At 37.1% G+C, this 21,371-nt stretch overlaps 1 protein-coding gene across 8 annotated transcripts in view; it reads left to right on the forward strand.

Annotated features, from left to right (window-relative positions):
• The window catches only part of NKAIN2 (sodium/potassium transporting ATPase interacting 2), a 1,020,326-nt gene that overhangs the window by 941,948 nt on the left and 57,007 nt on the right, over positions 1-21,371 (forward strand). The window lies entirely within an intron of this gene.

The following is a 21,371-nucleotide window of genomic DNA, read 5'->3' on the forward strand; positions in this document are numbered from 1 at the left end:
TTCTCACCACCACCATCACCCCCCACCCCAGATTCTCAGAACTCAGACTGAATGACATCACTGGCTTCCCTGGTTCTCTGAATTGCAGACAGCCAATGGTGAGAATCTTGGCCTCTATAATTGCATGAGCCAATTCTCATAATAAATATATATTGGTTCTCTTTTTGGTTCTGTTTCTCTAGAGGACCCTTACCAATACAATTCAATTTCCTTAACCTCATTTCTTCTGTCACAAACATATTGTGTCCTCAGGAAACAGTCACTCCCTAGCAAGTTACACTACAGATCCCAGGTGAGTCCTTTTTCACTCCCTGCCATCACGCCCTTACCTACGACATCATCCAAGTCTTGGGTCTGTGTGAGCCCTGGAGCTCTGTTTCCTGGAAGATGATCAGATTTTAAAATCACAGGGCAATTGCTTTCTTAAAAGATGATGGAGATTTTATAACATAATAAGATCAAAACATTAAAATTATAATTCACTCAAAAATGAATTCCTTCAGCATTCAGAAATGTTAGCCTGAAATTCACAAGGACAATGATGTTATTAATCTCTTTCACAGCTCCATGATCAGCATCTGGCAGGGTGTCCAGCACATTGTAGGCCATCAACTAAATGGACACTGTGGCATCATAGAGGCAGGGGATAGTGGTTGAAAGTACAGACGCTGGTGTCAGATCACCTGGGACAAACTGTATCTCTGCCCCTCGCTTGCTGTGTGGTTTTGGGAGCTTGCCTAACCACTGTAAAAACCAGTGTCCTGACCTGTAGGAACACATAATTCCTACGTCAGGAGATTTTTTTGAGATTCAGTAAGCCACTATACAAACAAAAAATGTGGTAAACCCTCAATGTGTTTTTGATATTAATGATGAATTACTTAAGAATTTAGATGTTATGTGTGGAATGAGTTAAAATCCTAGCCTCTCCATGTAGTCCATCATTAAAGTTAGTACTTTAATAATGAATAAATTGAACATTATTAATATTTTTAAATTAATAAATTGCCATTTGTTCTACAGTGAACTCTTCTGGCTTTGGTCTATGTCAATGAATTTAGTGAATCTCCTGACCCTGATTTCGTCTGGCAAACCTGAATATCTGGAAACGTGGAAACCTTAACAGCAAATAGTGAACTGTGATGATAACACGATATCCCTCTCTTTGAGATACGTGCAAAGCTTCAGGCAGCTGTTTCTGTCTCTTTCCTGTTTCTCTCCTGTGAATTCCATGACCTTTAATAGGTGTGTTGAAATTAGAAAAGCTAGAGGTATTGTTGGTAAGTTCACTGCTCCCAACCTTCAAAGAGAAAGTTATCATCTGTTATCACAGTCGACTATTTGCTATTCACGTTTCCAAGTTCCAAGATACTCAAGTTTGCCAGAGAAAATCAGGGTCAAGAGATTCACTAAATTTATTGATACATACAAAGGCTAGAAGAGTTTGCTGTAGAATAAATGACAATTTATTAATTTATAAAACTATGAACCATGACCAAATTATTAATTTCTAATAAACAAAATAAAAACTACCCAGCAGACAAAATAATTGTGATCAGCTACGTTTTCAAAATTAGAAACAATCTACATAAAGAGCAAGTTACAGCAAGAAAATTTTTGTTTCATTTTTTTCTGTTCTGTTTTCTTTAGGGATAAGCTTGGAAACAGAGCATGATGGTTACTTTGATTAATGGCTGATGATATTAAAACAGCATAGCCTGATACATCCCTCACTACTGCAAAGATAAACCTGAATAATAGTTTTAGTTGCAAACACACATAACTCCCTGGCTTCCATACTTACACACTGGAGAAACATGAACAATATCTTACTCTTTCTGGCCTTTTGTTTTTATTTATTTGGAGGAAAAGGAAGGTGGATTTAGTTTATAAGATCACCTGAGTGACTGATGACAGTGATTGAATATAACTTTTCGGGTTACTTACATTCTCATAATGCTTTCTTCCTCGTTCATCCAAATGACTTTGATTGAACTTGTGACTTCCCAAATCTCCTCTGCTTCTCTGTTAAAGAACAATAATAAGTAGGTCCACATCTATTTATTTGTTTTCGATTTTCCCTCAAACTTGGAGGCGGGGTGGGGCGAGATCCTACTTTTATCCCCATGTAGTGAACATCAGACATTTCCATAAAGCTTATAATTTAAAATTTAATTCCTAACCACTTTGAAAGGAAGTAGCATTTGTTACATCTATTCTATTTTGTGCATTTGGGGTCGTGCGTGGGCCTCATTCATTGTTTAAATGGTGATGCAAGTCCTTCGTACTGAGTTAGCAAGGGTCATGATCATGGAATACAGAGATTTTAGCAGAGATATTTTCCAACACATCTTTTCATCAGCATTTTCTATCAGTAATGAAGAGATAGATGCTGTCCATTTAGAAGCATAGAACTAAAATGTTTTCCAAGAAACATCTTCAAAATGGTAAAGTTCAAATAGGTGAGATGTCATCCTTGGCTATGTGCTAACTCCATTTTCCAGTAAAGGGCAAATGTCTTATACAATTAACAAAGATTCCATCAAGCCCATAAAATGCCAGCCACTTTCAAATTGCGAGGAGATCTTTGGATTCTCTTCTGATTTTCTTTCCAGTTAATTTTCTTCGGACATCCTAGTACTATGGTGGAAAAGATAAATTAGTCTAATGCAGGATACTATAAAATGTTCAGTTACTTCAAAAAGATATGGCCATTTCCCAAAGGAAGGAATTTAATCAAAACTAGATCAAAATGGGAAAATGGATGATGGAATATGTAAATATTCTAACATATTTGAAGTTAAAGAAGACTTTACAGAAAAGCTTTAAAAATGAATGTATCAGAGTAGATGTGCAAACACTTAGAAGCATACAATTTGTCTGTTACCTGGTGGGATTTTAATGTTCACATTTTACTATCTAAAATGACAGAATCTCTCAGACTTCAGTTTTATGTAAGGATGAATTTAATATTTAGAATATTTCCCATTAGTGGAAATTTTGTATGTATCACAGATTTTCGAAAATCTCCTTATATTTCGACATACGAATCTGTAATAATTTTAAATTGTCTTTTTTCTAAACAAAAATTATTATGAAATAAAAACATTACAGAAGTCCAAGTTATTTTACATGCCCTTTCTTTTAAATATTATTTTTAAAACCATTCGCTGAGATCTCTATTTAACCACCAAATCTAGAATAATTATAAAGACTTACATAAGGAAAATGTTCACATGTCCAAAAACAGTATGAATGTTACTGTTATTTCTCAGTTGTGTTTCTGTGTATTCTTTAGACATTGTTATGTTTCGAAGATCAGACATATCCTTAGTGTGCAAATCCATGTAAATATCCTCATTCTGTAAGATTGCCTACTTACCAAAAATAATAACAATACATATGTTATTAAGTTGTTCATTAATCTTGAGACCTCCTATGGCATACATTTTTTTAAAAGGCCAAGAATTATTAACTGAATGTCAAAGGCCAGATAGAACAATGGGGGATGTTTTCAGTTTCAGGTATCAGTGAGAATCAAAATGAAATGTAAGCAATCTCAGATATTGTAATTCATTACCTGTGTAACAATTTGGAAATAAGCCACACTTTTCAGATATCAACTCTACAGAAAAGCAGTGTGAGGTAGGTTTTGAGGTGGCACCCCTGCTTTTTGATGACAGATCTGTCTCAGAGCCATGTTATATTGGGTTGGGCCAGTTACTTAACCCATAATATAGTGCATGGTAAGAACTGAACTTCATAATGATTATTCCAAATTACAATAAAAGTAAACACGTTTTAACACTCTACTTATGAGGGCAGGACAAAAGAAAATTAGTACTTTTAATAAGTAAGGAACATTTTAAATCACTGAGAATCATATTATCAAATATTAGAAAAACAGACAAAAGAAAAGGAACAGACTAGTTTAAAGAGGAGTACAAAGAGCTAAAAGTCTTCACTTTTACCAGTGACCAAACATGTTTATATTTATTGTACCACATTGATATAGAATATAATTCAGTTCTTAAAATCATGGCAGGAGAAGTTTTTAATCACAGCATAAATTTTTTGACACACTTATGTTGAATAAAAGAAGAGGATATCAAGCTATCTATGAAATGAGATCTCAGTTTTAGAGGAAAATATTTATCTGTACTGATATACAGTAAAACATCATCAAGAATGTTTATCTCTGAATTGTGGAATTATGTAGGATTTTCATTTATTTTATACCTTTAGTATGTCCCAAGTTTTCTACAATGAGCATTTATTACTTCCATGATCACACAAAGAAATTTTTCAAAGCCAAGAAATGTAAAAACTTCCAGACTTGCTTCTACCATCAATAAGCTAAGTGACCTATGGGACGTCACTTCATCTTACAGAGTCTCAGCTTTCTTATCCATAAAATGAGAACATTGAACCAGATCACCTCCTAAGGTCACTTTCACTTCTATAATTTTATGAATCAATAATGTACTATTAACACTATTTTATCCAAAGAAAACAAAGACTAATTTAAGCATTTGTAGCAACAAAAGTTATCCCATATGGATTAAGCCTACTAGGTATTTTTTAAAAACCACGAAAGACTGGCCATTATTCTTTTTTTTTTTTTTAATTATACTTTAAGTTCTAGGGTACATGTGCACAACTTGCAGGTTTGTTACATATGTATACTTGTACCATGTTGGTGTGCTGCACCCATCAACTCGTCAGCACCCATCAACTCGTCATTTACATCAGGTATAACTCCCAGTGCTATCCCTCCCACCCCCCTCCCCATGATAGGCCCCGGTGTGTGATGTTCCCCTTCCAGAGTCTGAGTGATCTCATTGTTCAATTCCCACCTATGAGTGAGAACATGCGGTGTTTGGTTTTCTGTTCTTGTGATAGTTTGCTAAGAATGATGGTTTCCAGCTGCATCCATGTACCTACAAAGGACACGATCTCATCCTTTTTTATGGCTGCATAGTATTCCATGGTGTGTATGTGCCACATTTTCTTAATCCAGTCTGTCACTGATGGACATTTGGGTTGGTTCCAAGTCTTTGCTATTGTGAATAGTGCCACAATAAACATACGTGTGTAGGTGTCTTTATAGCAGCATGATTTATAATCCTTTGGGTATATACCCAGTAATGGGATGGCTGGGTCATATGGTATTTCTAGTTCTAGATCCTTGAGGAATCGCCATACTGTTTTCCACAGTGGTTGAACCAGTTTACAATCCCACCAACAGGGTAAAAGTGTTCCTATTTCTCCACATCCTCTCCAGCACCTGTTGTTTCCTGACTTTTTAATGATCGCCATTCTAACTGGTGTGAGATGGTATCTCATTATGGTTTTGATTTGCATTTCTCTGACGGGACTGGCTATTATTCTTTATGAATTATTATCTTGTATCTGTTTATGATATTAAATTCTCAAAACCATTTCAAAGATAATATTCAATATTTCTTTAATCACAGCCCCATAAGGTTTGCAGGACACAGTCACCCAAGCTGAGTGATGCTGAATAAGGCCAGAGATGGGGTCACAATTCTTTCCTGGTCCCTAACTACCCTCGGGTCTTTTCTCACTCTGTGAGTCTCTCCTGAGCTGTCCTTGTCCTTTCTTCTAATTCCATCAGGTGTATGTTGCAGTTTCACTGAACCATTTTCAGAACCAATTAATCAGAAAACACTGTTTTTCCATGATTTGGGGGATTCTTCTAGTAATGACTTCGCAGCCATAATTAAGAAATATGTTAAGCCTTCTGTCAATTAACTTAACTGATGTGAAAACTTGACTGGTCCACAGAGCGATGGATTTCCCCAGCTGCACCTTATCAGAGAACAGCTTAGTGTGAAGGAGAGAAGTTATGCTGAAGCCAGAGCTGTAAATGTGCCAGGAAAATTAGCACAAGCTCCAAGTACAGAGGGCGAAGAAGCAAACTTGCTTAGCCCATGTGTGGGTGTTGCTTAAACAGTTAGGAATTACTTTAAAATCTTTCATTGATGGGATGAATAGTTGCATACATTTCTGCCATATGTAAGTTTCTCCAAAGAACTGGGCCCACGGGAGAAATGGAGGAGGGCGGCCTATATGCAAACAGATGAGGGGCATTTGCTTCCCTCAAAAATATTCTTTTTTTTTTAATAATGTGCCTCAATAAAATATAAAACACTCAATTCAAAGCAAAAATTGAAATAGGATACTCCTGACTTCCCTTTCTTCCTTATATTTCCTCATGATATAGTCTTAGCACTTCTTTTAAATGTTACAAACAATTTTTTTTGCCAGTCCATCACAATCAATGTTTTCGAAAAATATAATAAAAACAAATTATCACAAAAGTGAAATAAAAACATGAAAAAACTAAGCCCACTTTGTGATTACTATATTCAACAGTCAAGAAAATCACTCCGCAATTTGCCATGAAAGTTTCTTAATATTTAACTCTGTACAAGTATTGTTGCAGAACAACAAGGCCACAACATGTACACAAGCACTTTGTCTTAGCACCATATCAACAATTATCCTGTAAAGCTTTATCTCAGCATTTTACACAATGCAACTGTTTATTTACACAGCCCCATTAGACTGGGAGTTCTGTAATGGGTAAGCCAGCACTTAACATTGGAGGCACTCAGTATTTATTGGATGAATGAGTGAATGAATAAGTGAAGCACAAAAGAGCATAAGGCTTTCTGCTCTTAACACCTACAGGCACCCTTCTTACATCAGGAAAGCTCCCATGCTCTCCTGATTCCTTTGCCCCAGATTCCAAGGGTACAGATGCTTTTCTCGCCTTTGGTGGTAACTGCCACCTGCTTGTCCCAAAGAACTTCAAAATACAGAATAGAACATTGTCTCCCTAGCTTCCCACAAAGGTGATCACAAAGATTTCTTTTTTTACAGTTCAAGAGTATCAGTGCCAATCACTTTTCAGACAAAGCAAGATAAAATACCATAAATAAACATGGAGAAAGTTATAACAATTTCAACATAAAGTGCAGATCTATCGTCTTGTTTTCTGCTATTCAGAGTGCTAAAGACACTGGGTTTTGTGTCTTTATCTGTAGGTTTCTCTAGTTTATCCATTTGGTTTACCGAGTTTGTGTGAAAATGTTGATTAAATCCTTTCTTAAAACTATTTGAGAACCATTTGCTACTTTCCCTGGCTCTGATATTAACTTCTAATTTAAAAACAAACAAACAACAACAAAAAAAACCTGTGCAAGTATATTCGTTTTCTATTGCTGCTATAAAAGGAACCATAAACTTAGTGGTTTAAAACAAAAATTTATTGTCTCACAACTTCTGTAGGTCAGAAGTCTAACACAGTCTCACTGAGCTGAAATTACGCTGTTATCAGGGCTGCATTCTTTTCCAGAGGCTCTAGGAGAAAATTCATTTCATTGGTATTCAGGTTGTCGAAAGAATTCAGTTCTTTGAGGTTGTGTTACTGAGTCCTCATTTCCTTGCTATCAGCTGAGGGCTGTTCCCAGCTTCTAGTGGCCACCAGGTCTCTTAGCTTGAGACTTCCTCCATCTTCAAATCCAGCAACAACTAGTGGAGATCTTCTCATGATGAATCTCTCTGACCCAAGCTGGGAAAGCGTCTCTGCTTTTAAGAGCTCCTGTGACTAAACAGAGTCCATCTGTATAATCCAGGATAATATCCCCATCTCAAGATCTATAACCTTATTCATATCTGCGAAGTTCCTTTAGCTATGTTATGTAACAGGTTCACGGGTTCTAGGGACTAGGAGATGGACGTATTTGGGGACCTCACCCTGCCTATCTCAACAGGAGATTTATAAATTTATCCTAGGGTAAAAAAGAAAATTATAAATATATGTTTTTAACTTTATCCTTGTATAAGGTCCTAATCTTATATAAGCATTCAGGACAAGGCTCTAAGAGATATTATGGTAGAGTCACACTGTGTGCATTGTCATACTGGGAAAGTACTTTGTACTTTGTTTATTTTGTTCATCTGGTCTTTGATAGTCCGCCGCATGCTGTCTCAATCCCAGTGCACCCTCCAGATTTCTACCATAGTCAACTCATGCCCCAATTCTCTGCATAAAATTCTAAAAATGTAGATCAAAAATCCAGACTAAAATATTAAATCCCATTTATTTTGTTTGACAAATCTGATTCTTCATAATTTGATCTAACTGTATTTTATAACCCCATTTACCACTATTTCTCCTTCATTACCTACAATACACCAAAATACTTGCAAAATTCTGTGCCACTTATGCTTATCTTTGCACATGCTCTTCTTTCTGCTTCAATGGAACTTCCTTTCGGCTTGGATGAAATTTCTCTTTGGGGACATGTGATATAATTGAAATAGCATCAGCTTGGAAACCATTTTGATTTGTATTTGAACTAGTCACTCTGATACTTACTAGGCCTGAGACTTTCAGAAGCTCCTTTGCCTGGGGAGCAAAATGGGATTATTAAAACCTAATTTGCAAGAATATTTTGAGGCTTTGAAATAATACACATGAAAGCGTATAACACAATATCTGTCATATAATGGACATTTACTAAATGTTAGTTATTCTTTTGCCCTAGAGAACCTCATTTTTCCTCCAGGCTTACGTTCACCACTTCTGTCACATTGCCCAGATCCATCAGGTAAAGTAAGATTCTCAACCTTGAGTCTTCCATAACTGTGTATATTTAGCACTATCACACTTTAGTGGGCAATGTCTATACCTACCTGTGTCCTCTAATACCTTATAAACTTCTTGAGTGAAAGAATGTCTTGTTTATCATTTTAGCCATAGCACCTGGCAAAGGTACAAATTAGTCATTCCCAAGTCTGGAGGAAGAGATGGATGGATGGATGGATGTGAGATAAATCTAGCATAGTAACCAACAAATAATACATATGCTTAATTTACTTTAAATATACCAATTGTGTAAGTATATCATTCTGGCTGTGTTGTTTTGTCTTTTTATCTCTTTGGCTGCCTTGTTCACATAATATCTGCTCATTTACATTTTTATTCCTATAACTATGTTAAATTCCTAAAAGGTTGTGTCTTTCATTTCTTTGCTACCTTCACTCAAGCAAAACATTTGCATTCTATACATTGTGACCCTTTGGTGCAGTTCAACAGAATAATCAAAAATGCTACTATGATTTTCGGAAAAAACCTAATATTTAGGGTTTCTGGATAGAGCAAGAGCTGCTTCTTAGAAAGCAAAATGATCACACAGGAAAGTTTCAACAGCTGACCTAAATACAGTAAGAAATATCTTAGACTTTGTAGTGTCAAAACCACCTGTGTTTGCTAATTGGCCTTATGCAAAGGTAAAGTTAAATTTTTGGAACCTTCTTGAGAAGAGGTAGTTTTACAACTTGGAGCAAGGCACCTAATGATGTTAGGCTCCTATCCTCCCATAGAAATTGGGAGATAGGGTCACTATCTTTATTGATGATTACATTTCAGAGAATGGTCTCCGGGTCCTTAAGAAAGACATTCCTTGGTTGTAAAACTGGCAAGAGGCCTTTAAAAAGATTTACTTCCCCAAAGGACAGAGAAAGGATCTACAAATACAGGCTTTCTAAAGTAAATGCTTAAACAAAACTGGGGTTAGGAGCCTAGAGTCAAGAAGCCTGCCTGTCTTAAACTTTAGTCAACCAGAGGGGAATGTTAAGGTCCTCTTGATGGGTGGAAACCTAAGTGTGTATTTCTGGATCAGAAAGGATGGATTTCCGAGATGTCCCTTGAAAAACAGGGTAGTTATAGGAGAACAAATTATTTAAAGGGAGCTGTTTATCATAGTGCAGCTCAGCAGGTCTATTCATAAGCAAATTGCACTGAACTAGCCCTTGGCTGTGGTAGAGTGGATATATCTCCAAATCCTTATGTATTAAGGAAATTTACATTAAAAGACAGGTTTAGGCCAGGCAGCATGACTCAACCCTATAATCCCAACACTTTAGGAGGCTAAGGCAGGAGGATTGCTTGAGCCCAGGAGTTGGAGACCAACCTGAGTAACATAGTGAGACCTCATCTCAATAAATAAATAAATAAGTACCTGTAGTCCCAGCTGTATGGGAAACTGAGGTGGGAGGAACTCTTGGTCCTGGGAAATTGAGGCTGCAGTGAGCTGTGGTCGCACCACTGCACTCTAGCCTGGGTGACAGAGCAAGACCTTGACTCAAGCAACCAACCAACCAAGCAAAAACCCAGAGATCTCAATCTGGTTTCATACAATATATATGTACAAGTGTCTGTATTTCAGAAAGTATTACTGCTTTAGAAAATGTGAAGCTTTACTTTTCATTTCACATTTTACTAACAATTAAAAGGCAGTGGAGGTTACAATCCCACCCATGGCCCATACTATCCCTTCCTTACGATTCTGTCAGAAGGGGCTAACATAGAAGGATTATGTTATTCCATATCTAAGGAATAACTTAACTATTGCTCTTGGTGGAGCATTGTGATTAACCTCAGACATTCTCCAGAATAATTTTAAAATCCTAATATTTTAGACATGCTTTTTCCTTTACTCTTCACTTTTATCCAAGCTCTTGGTTCTGCAATCCCCTAAAACATACTTTAGGCATTAAGTAAAAAGTGAGAAGTAATAAGAGCAACATTATTTGCTTCTTTTCTTCCTAGGGTATCTTATTTTCTTCAAGCTTTCTTTCTTCCTTCTTACTCCTATCCTGTCTTTGTTATTTTCTCTATTCTGAACATGATTAAACTTTCTGGTTATCAAAATGATGGGTTTCTAGTTATCAAAATGTGTGTGTGTGTGTGTGTGTACACACATGCCTGCATGTTTGGGGAGTGTAAGCATTTACAATAAGCAACTAATTTCACAGGATGACAGTCCCACAATTATCTGGTTATTTGTAACCAGATAACTTGGCTAGACTTCTGGGTAGGTCAGCAGAGCTCATAGGTACACTTCTATGCTCATTCTACAAAGATGGTTAAACAAAGAATATATATCTAAGTATGCATCCAGTGTAGGAAGAAATGAATTCTGCTTGTGAAATGAATGAATTGTATTTTTGAAATACTTTGTATTTATGGAATTATGCTTGTGAAATGAATCTGACATATATGCAGAAAATATTTCAAATGCCTCATAGACTACACATCAACAAAAGGAACAAAAAACATCCAAATTTTATATCATTCTTCCCTCTCTTTCTTGTCCACTTGGCTCTGAATGCTTGTGTTCAGGCATAATTTTTAAACACTTTTCTTAAGCCAGTTTTCACTGAAGAGGTCAGGTGAGGTTAGGTTCTTTACAGTAAGTCACACTTTATCAGTGTGAAATTCTGTCATATTCCTCGTTTCTCAGTTAATTAAGCTGGATATCTCCTCAGAGATCTTTTTTATATGAAATTGGAAACTGGCTTCATGTTAGTGATTGTACCAAAATGGGCTTTAAAATGTAAAAGTCTCTAATCCTCTTTTAGAAGGGCAAGTGTTTCATGTCACCTTGTCTGTAGAGCAAAATCTCTTTCTGAATGAAAGATGCAGCTTTGCAAAACTGCACACTATGATTATAAATCAACCAGTACAATAACAGTACTGCAGACAAAACCTCCTAAGATAATCTCTTTAGCATAAAATTGTATTCAGCAAGATGAAAATCCTAACGAGAATGTGATTTCTGTCGGTTTAGCTTTTTATGCATGCCATTTACACTAAGATTCTTTTTTCATACTCATATTACCATTTCACCTGGAGAAAAATGGCTTATTATATAATCAGGGTTCATATGCATGGACCACAATGGACATGAAGCATATGAGGATTTATATCAAGAGTCAAAATTCTTAACAGATTGGCAGTTGCTCAAAGAAAGGAAATAAAAGTGATTAGATGGCCATGATTGGCTCCTGAACTCAGAATAAAGGAACTGAGGTGCACAGCTGGACTACATCACACCAGGAAAGAATGAGGAGTCTCTGAAGAGTATGACTTCAGAAGAGAAGCTAGAATTGTTTATTGTTGCCCCAGGGAGGTGTAATTGGGGTTAATGGGATGAAATTAAGCACAGAAAAATTCATGATGTATATCACGAAACACTCCCTAATAAAGAGGTCTTTTATAAAATTGTCCCAATGGAAGTATTAGAAGTCCTTTTGTTTGAGTGATTCAAACTTTACGTGGGGAAATATATGGAAAAATAGGCTGTAAAAGACAATCTCATACTAGTCCTCAAGGGATGAATTATGTAGAACAATCAGATCTTTCTTGGCTTTAATTTTCATGAGTCTATTTTAGTAAGCTCCTCAAAGGCTCAATTTTCAAAGCACTTGTTCAATCCCTTCTGCATTGCACCTGCATTAGTAGCAGGTTCCAATTAACTGAGTTTGCAATTGTGTACTATGACGATTGAGACTCTTACCTGAGAACCTGGAAACCTGAAGTCATTTGCAATTACTTCAGTTGGTATTTATGGATGTAAACATAGTTAATGTAAAACTCAATATAGTAAACAAAGTTCTGAAGAATGCTAACAGCAAACTGAATTCCTTGTCTTATTCGAGTTCATCACATCCTTTAATTAATTAAATTAGACTTTGTTGAGAATCTTGTATCTGTTGGTCACTGAGTAAATGCTGGGGTAAACATTTTCATGTTAACCCCATAGAAAAGTGGGCAAACGACATGAACGGACACTTTTTTTTTTCCCATATGATTGTTGGCCACATGAGAAGACATACATGTGACCAACAATCGTATGGAAAAAAAGTTCAACATCATTTATCATTAGAGGAATGCAAATCAAAGCTACAATGAGATACCATCTCACACCAGTCAGAATGGCTATTACTGAAAGCTCAAAAAATAACAGATGCTGGAGAGGCTGTGGAGAAAAAGGAATGCTTATACACTTGGTGGGAGTGTAAATTAATTCAACTATTGTGGAAGACAGTGTGGCAATTCCTCAAAGACCTAAAGACAGAAATACTATTCAATACAGAAAGCCCATTACTGAGTATACACCCAAAGGAATAGAAATCATTCTGTCATAAAGACACATGTGCACACATGTCATTGCAACACTAGTCACAATAGCAAAGACATGGAATCAACTGAAATGCCCATCAATGATAGAGCGGAGAAAGAAAATGTGGCACAAATACACTGTGATAGTTAAGATTCTCCAGAGGGACACAACTAACAAGATATATGTGTATATGAAAGGGAATTTATTAGGGAGAATTGGCTCACAGGATCACAAGGAGAAGTCCCATGATAGGCCATCTGCAAGCTAGGGAAGAAGCCAGCAGTGGCTCAGTCCGGGTTCAAAAGCCTCCAAAGCAGGGAAACCAACAGTGCAGCCTTCAGACTGTAGCTGAAGGCCCGAGAGCCCCATGCAAACCACCTGAGTCCAAAGGCTGAAGAACCTGGAGTCTGATGTCTGAAGGCAGGAAGAACGGAAGGAGGCATCCAATATGGGAGAAAGATGAAAGCCAAAGGACTCAGCAAGCCAACTTATCCCACCTTCTTCCACCTGCTTTGTTCTAGCCATACTGGCAGCTGATTGCATGGTGCCCAACCATGTTGAGGGTGAGTCTTCCTCTCCTACTCCACGGACTCAAATGTCAATTTTCTCTGGCAACACCCTCACAGACATACCCAGAAACAGTACTTTACCAGCTTTCTAGGCATCCTTCAATCCAATCAAGTTGACATATAATATTAACCATCACATGTACTGTGGAATACTATGCAGCCATAAAAAAGAATGAGATTATGTCCTCTGTAGGGACATGGATGGAGCTGTAGGCCATTATCCTTAGTAAACTAACACAGGAACAGAAAATCAAATACCACATTTGCTCACTTATAAGTGGGAACTAAATGATGAGAACACACGGACACATAGAGGGGAGCAACACACACTGGGGCCTACCAGAGAGCAGAAGTCAGGAGAAGGGAGAGGATCAGAAAAAATAACTAATGGGCACTAGGCTTAATGATACCTGGGTGATGAAATAATCTGTATGACAAACCCCCATGACACAAGTTGACCTATGTAACAAACCTGCATATGTACCCCTGAACTTAATAGTTTAAAAAATTTTTTAGGCCGGGGGCGGTGGCTCAAGCCTGTAATCCCAGCACTTTGGGAGGCCGAGACGGGCGGATCACGAGGTCAGGAGATTGAGACCATCCTGGCTAACACGGTGAAACCCCGTCTCTACCAAAATATACAAAAAACTAGCTGGGCGAGGTGGCGGGTGCCTGTAGTCCCAGCTACTTGGGAGGCTGAGGCAGGAGAATGGCATGAACCCGGGAGGCGGAGCTTGTAGTGAGCTGAGATCCAGCCACTGCACTCCAGCCTGGGCGACAGAACGAGACTCCATCTCAAAAAAAAAAAAAAAAAAAAAAATGTTTTAAACATTTTTAAATGAAAATGTTAAATTTGATATAATTTTCCATTCTCTTTGAAATGCACTCTGGCTAAAGATTGTGTCTTTTCTACCTTTTCATGCCTAGTACCTAACCCAATGTCTCGCACAGACAATACTTATTAAATGAATGAATGAATGAATGCTCAAGACTACCACATTTGGTATATTACCTTAGTTTCCATGAACTCATTTATAACTGTCTTTCAGTGTACTAATTACAAAGATATTTTTTACATAAATAAATAAATAAATAAATAAGCAAAATGAACAGTGGTTTAGGTGTCTTGTCCAAGATCTTCTACCTTGTTTTATTCCAAAGTTTCTGGATAAAACACCTTCCCAAAAAACTGGCTGCCTGAGGCCCCTTCCTCATCCCTAACTGTGAAAGTAAAGCAGTGGTTTAAATAAAGTTTCCTTCTGCTTTCAACACTGGGCTTTTTAGACACAGGTGTGAACCCATTTGGTTTTTGTTTGTTTGTTTGTTTTGGAAGAGGGAGGAAAGATTAAGATCTTTCTAGGACTTCCCTTACCCTTCCACTATGACCAGGACTGCAAATACCCAAACTCAAGAGCACTAATCCTCCACACTGCTGGATATTGAAAGAATATTTACATAGGCAAGCTGGGCACAGCGACTTGTTTCTGTAATCCTAGAACTTTGGGAGGCCTAGGAGGAGGATCACTTGAGGCCAGGAGTTCAAGACTAGCCTGGGTGACATAACAAGATCCTGTCTCTACATAAATAAATAAATAAATAAATTTTTAAAAATAGGAAAAAGGCAACTTACAATGAAAAAAACAGAAGCAAAATGATGAAATTCATAGTAGATTCAAAAGATATCATTAATTAAACCAGCAGTTCTGGTGCTTTTTAAGACTATTGAAAACCCTTCCTTCCTCATCTTTATCTTTAGTTCTCTCATGTCATTAGTCTTCCTTCATTTTATATATCATGGAAGCATTTTATTTATTTTTATTTCTTTAATCTATAAAACATATTTAAGTGTTAGAAAACATTTGCTTTTATTTTAGTATTTAATATGACTCTCAAATAGTTTTCAGTCTTTTTTTACAGGTTTCCCAAAATACGTTATTTGCTTCATTTTAGTTTTTTCTACTTTACATCTAAGTTTTGTACAAAACCCACAGGAAGAAACTTTTAGTGACATTGTTAGAACTCTGTGTATTCATTTGCAGTCTTTTATTCTGTTCTCTCCACTGTCGCCCTTTTTATTAGCAAAGAGCAACTCTGCTGCTATTAAACTGAAATTTTATGTTAAAGGACATTTTATCCCTTGTCAGCTTTAAAATATGTATTTGAAACATCATTTGTTTATCTGTCCTCTGATGTGATCTTCTATTCATTCTCTACATTTTTTCCTACATTTCCTTTGTTAAACAGATATAGATTTGTTTGGTCATTGACAGGCCTCATTTGCCTTGCTGTTATTTCTCTCTGCACGCTTCAACATTCCTGTCACTCTCCTATATTGATTCATATTATTACTTACTGGATCCCTGTTCTCATTTTTTCCCAAATTTACTAGATGTGTGTACCTTGTGAAGGAGTCAAAAGATATCACTTACATTTTATCCAACTAAACATGATCAGATATCAAACCAGATACATGCACTTATAAAGTTGTGGCTCGTCAATGACAAGAGCACATATGACAATGAAAAGATGTTTCATCTAAGATTAGACCAATTGATGCATGTCTGTATAATTAAAACAGGCTTCTTTAAGATACATGTTATGTTTTCCAAAGAAGCCAAACAGAACAGGCTGTAGTCATTAAAAGATAATTGTCCCAGTGTGGTGGAGCTTCCTGAGACATATATGTTTGTGTAAGGTTGTCCAGAAATGAGCCAATCTAATAAGGAGTGACTTGTTATATTTGAACTATAAAATATGCCGGGACACTAAATTAAACAGACCCAAATAGTCTTAAAAAACAGAATGGACTCAAATAGGAAAGTCAATATTATTGAGATTAAGAATAAATTAACTCCCACTTCAATATGTGTCAACACCATGTTTATTAAGTGTTTTTTGTTTTTGTTTTTGTTTTTGTTTTTGAGATGGAGTCTTGCTCTGTCGCCCAGGCTGGAGTGCAGTGGCGCAATCTTGGCTCACTGCAAGCTCTGCCTCCCAGGTTCACACCATTAACAAATACAGTATTGTCTCTTTATGAGGTTCTCTTTATTAAGGGAAGATAGAAAAACATAAGAGAACAAAGCTGTGAATACTTATAGAATCTGAGTTCCTTTGTGTAGGCATTCCAGTTCAGTGAATTAAATTGACAAGAGAATGTTTGCATATTATCCCCAAGTTTTTTCATTTGTTGTATTACTACTGTGTTATACAAAGCTCAATTATTTTCTTAATGTTTTGAGAGAAGACTCAGCTTTAGACTCCAGTTCTAACAACCTGAAATGCTATCAGCAGCCCCAGATCCCTCCCTCTACTCCATGCTTGACTCCCCCTTGACTTTCCTGTTACAAACAGCTGTAGAACTCAATGTTTGCTTGTGTCTCCTCAAACTTCATATGTTAAAATCCTATCCCCCAGTGTGATTAGGAGGTGGGGCTTATCGGAGGTGATTAAAACCTTCATAAGAAGAGATTTTAGAAAGTTCTCTTGCCCCTTCTGCCACGTGAGGGCACAGATAGAAGACAGTCCTCTATGAGCCAGGAAGAGGACCCCACCAGATGTGGAATCTACCAGTACCTTAATCTTGGACTTCCCAGCCTGCATAACTGTGAGAAATAAGTGTCTGTTGCTAAATGCAGCCAGTCTGTGGTATTTTTGCTATAGCAGCCTGAACAGACTAAGATATCAACAAAGACACTCCAGAAGCCACTGCTTGATTAGGCTGCCGTTCCCACCTGACCCCAGTTGCAGAGCCTCATTGATTAATCTCTCTGTCTCCTACACTATCCATTCTGCCAGGGAATTCTGCTTAAGTTACAGCTTCTATTGGGTTATTTTTCTCTCTTTTATAAAACATTCAATGGTTCCTCACTGTCCATTCAATGAACTACAAATACCTCAGCCCAGAATTCAAAGCCTTGTACAATATAGCTCCAACCTCTCTCCCCAGCTACGTCGCTTTCTATTCTCTGACATAAACCCCATCTTCTAGCAAAATTGAACATCTTATATTTCCTCACATTGTCTGGTATCGTCTCCTCTCAAGGGCATTTTTTCAATTTCCTTTATGAGGAACCTATCCTTTAGAATGATTTTAAATATTACCTACTGTAAAAATAACTTTTCCAATGTTTCAGTCATATATCCTATTTCACTTCCTTAACATTATTCATTTCTGCCATGTGTATTGTACCTTGTATCATGTTGATTTTATTGGGCATGCCCCTAGCATTAGCCCTAGAGAGTAACAGAACATCTCCTGCAGCCACCAGAACAGGGCCAGACACATGGTGGCGGATCACCTATTTAATCTTGTTTTCCACAAAGACTAATCAAGTAGACAGCATATGTATGTGCCAAGCACAATGCTACTAACTTTACAATAGGATTGCATAAGTGAGGTCAAAACATTCTTGAATCTCATATTCTAACATGCTTTGACAAATTTTTCTAAGCTACCAGTTCTTATCAAGAGTTTAGAAAATTCTTTTAAGTTAGTAAATATGAACTGAAGGATCTAGTCTGTAAATATATTATATAAAGTATTAATTTAACACTTAATATTTCAAATGATCTACACCAGAAATGCTCATCCTTCTCTCAGAAACCCTCTGTGTTCTCTCCTCACTTTGTTTAGGTTTTTGTCCACACCGTACTTTCTCAAGGAAGTCTGCCCCCTAGTCACCCTGTCTGAAATGGCAGCAGACACACACACACACACACACACACACACACACACCCTATCTCCCTTTCCTGCCTTATTTTCCTCCATCACACTTATCACTAATATACTGCAATGGTCTAAATGTCTCCCCCAACATTCATGTGTTGGAAATATATTTCCCAATGCAACAGCATTGGGAGGTGGAGCCTAATGAGAAGTGTTGAAAGCATGATAGTAAAAGTAAAATACTGCTTATGGGAGAAAAAATTCACAAGCAGAGAAGTGGCAGAGGACACATGATCCATGCGCCTCATTAGCCCACAGAGTGGCACGCTTAGACAAAGGTGGACAGAGGCACGAGAATAAAAGGGGACACTCTCCTCTTGCCATTTTGCATAATCTCAGGAGATGTGAATGGAACAGGGAACACCTAGTTGACTGTGTAACAGTGAAAGCTTCCACTCAGAGAATGACCCTGTTAAAAATGGGCAGCTTCATAAAAAAGAATGAGATCATGGAGGCCATTATCCTTAGCAAACTAAGGCAGGAACAGAAAACCAAACATCACATGTTCTCACTTATAAGTGGGAGCTAAATGATGAGAATTCATGGATACAAAGAAGGGAACAATAGACACTGGAGTCTACTTGAAGTGGGAAAATGGGAGGAGAGAGAGGAACCGAAAAAAAGTAACTATTGAGTATTAGGCTTAGTACCTGGGTGATGAAATAATCTGTACAGCAACCCCCTCCCCCTGCCCCACCGACACAAGCTTATCTATATAATTTTTCTCTCTACCCTGCACACCTACCCCTGAACATAAAATAAAAGTTTAAAAAAAGGGCATCTTTTCTTGAGCCAGATTCCCTCTACTCTGCTAAAAAAAATAAATAAATAATAAATTTTTAAAAAGCCTCCAGGAGCATCCAGAACAATCTTTCCTCAGTCCACTCTGGGTCAGTGGGAACTGTGGCCCTGTGGCCAATACCAGATTTTTTTTTTTTTTTTTTTTTTTTTTTTTTGCTGTTTAGGAGTTTGGCGTTAATAAGTGTCTCCTGCAGTTAGTAAGTTAGTAAGTGTCACTTTCATCATTCAGGTAAAGAATGATGTCTTAAATATTATGATAAGTTCATATTAATAGCCACTGCTTGGGAAAATCTTAGAAAGCTGTTTGAGGCTATCTGTGCACATCTGCAATAGCAATGAGTTATTCAAAGCACTCACTTCACCCTGAAATCTTGATCCTCCTACTCAAATTGTCTGAGTATATGTCTAATCCAACAAAGAGTATCAACGTACCTTGAGAATGAGCCACGGATTTTTGTCTGCCTTCTTCATTATTGTATCCAACTACACAGAATGGTTCCTGGCACAGAGCAGGCACCCAGTAAACATTTTTTTGCCTTAATAAATAAATGAAATATTGACAACAATGCAGTGCCCTGCCCTCAGTTCCTTCTCTCATGTCTGAATCATCAGTAAACATACAAGGGTTATGTTAATCCAATATAAGAGTGTATTGCCAATTTAGCCCCTTATAAATTTCCCTTTACTACAATGTGAAAAAGCTGGTAACAGAACAAATTCCTTATAGTAACCGACTTTCAGACCCCTTGTTATTAATTACAATATGTGCTATATTATCATGCTAATGCTTTATTGTTTTCCTTATTGCAGCTTCAGAACAGATAGTTCAGATAGTTACCACATGTGAAGGTGCGGGGAGGGGGGTGGCTAGTTAGATGGTCTTCAAATTACTTGGCCATCCCTGACCTTGATAATCCCATTTATACTCAGATGATGCTATTACTTCATACCATGTTTCTTTTTAACTTCTATTATCTCTAAGGCTGTCTGCCAGAATGAGAAAGATGAAGATGCCACTCATTTGTTCTCTAATCACCTCTTTCTGCTCCTTATCAGTGGGCTTTCACCCATTGGCTCTCATGGACACTTTTCTCTAGATTGCATAATATCACATATTTCTATACCACATAGCTTGTATCTTGACAAATAGAATACTGTAATGCCAAACAGCTCCTAATTCTCCTTTACATTACCTTCGGAGAATATGCTTTCAAACATTTTTTCCCTTCCTTACTTTGTTTTCTTTGACATCCTCTAACATAACCTTCTCTTTTCTTTTTCATTCAACATTTATCATTGTTATGATAACCACATAAGGTCTATTAACAATCTGAGTGGGAAAAATGCAGTTAAAATCTTATATTAGTAACCCATTCTGTTGCATTTTTCATTATAAATCCTTTTGTTATCACATTATGAATTCTGGAGAAACAGAAATAGGAAGGAGAAATATGTCTCCAAAATGTGCAGATGTATACCCCAAAATCTCCATTTCGGTGTCCGTTATCTCCTTACCCCTCTCTTTCTCCCTTGTTTATCTCACTTCCTGGTTCTCTCACACCTTTCCGTTGTTATATTTAGAAGTAATTATTAGATTTTTGGTGTATAAGAGTTCATAGCTCATATTAATTTACCAAGGGTTGCTATAACAAAATACCACAAACTAGGTGGCTTAAACAACAGATATTTATTTTCTCACAGTTCTGGAGACTGGAAGTCCAAGATCAAAGTGTTGGCAGGTCTGGCTTCTCCTGAGGGTTCTCTCTGTGGCTTGCAGGTGGCCACCTTCTTTCTGTGTCCTCATGTCATGTTTTCTCTGTGTGAACCCATCCCTGATGTCTTTTTGTTCATCCAAATTTTCTCTTCTCATAAGGACATTGGTCAGATGGGGTTAGGACCCTCCCTAAGGGCCTTATTTTAACTTAATTACTCCTTTAGAGAACACATCTCTGAATGTAGTCATATTCTGAGGTACTGGGCTGAGGACTTCCACATTGGAATTTAAAAGTTGGGAGGGGCACAATTCACTTTATAAATATTTCACAAGAGAGAAAAGTTTAGTCATAAAAGTATAGAATTCAAAGTAAGTTATGAAAAATGTGATAAACTCTAAAGGTTAGGTTATGATAAATACGATGCTTTTTGCTTTAGTTGGTTAGATATTTGATTGTTATTTTGTTTTTGAAAGAAATAAGATATGAGCTAGACCACAAGAGGATACAATTTGACTTCAAAGGATAGGATTTCTGCAGTGAAATTGGAGAAAAGGTGAAG

The sequence above is a fragment of the Macaca fascicularis genome, chromosome 4 (assembly GCF_037993035.2).
Source record: "Macaca fascicularis isolate 582-1 chromosome 4, T2T-MFA8v1.1".
Lineage (NCBI taxonomy): Eukaryota > Metazoa > Chordata > Mammalia > Primates > Cercopithecidae > Macaca > Macaca fascicularis.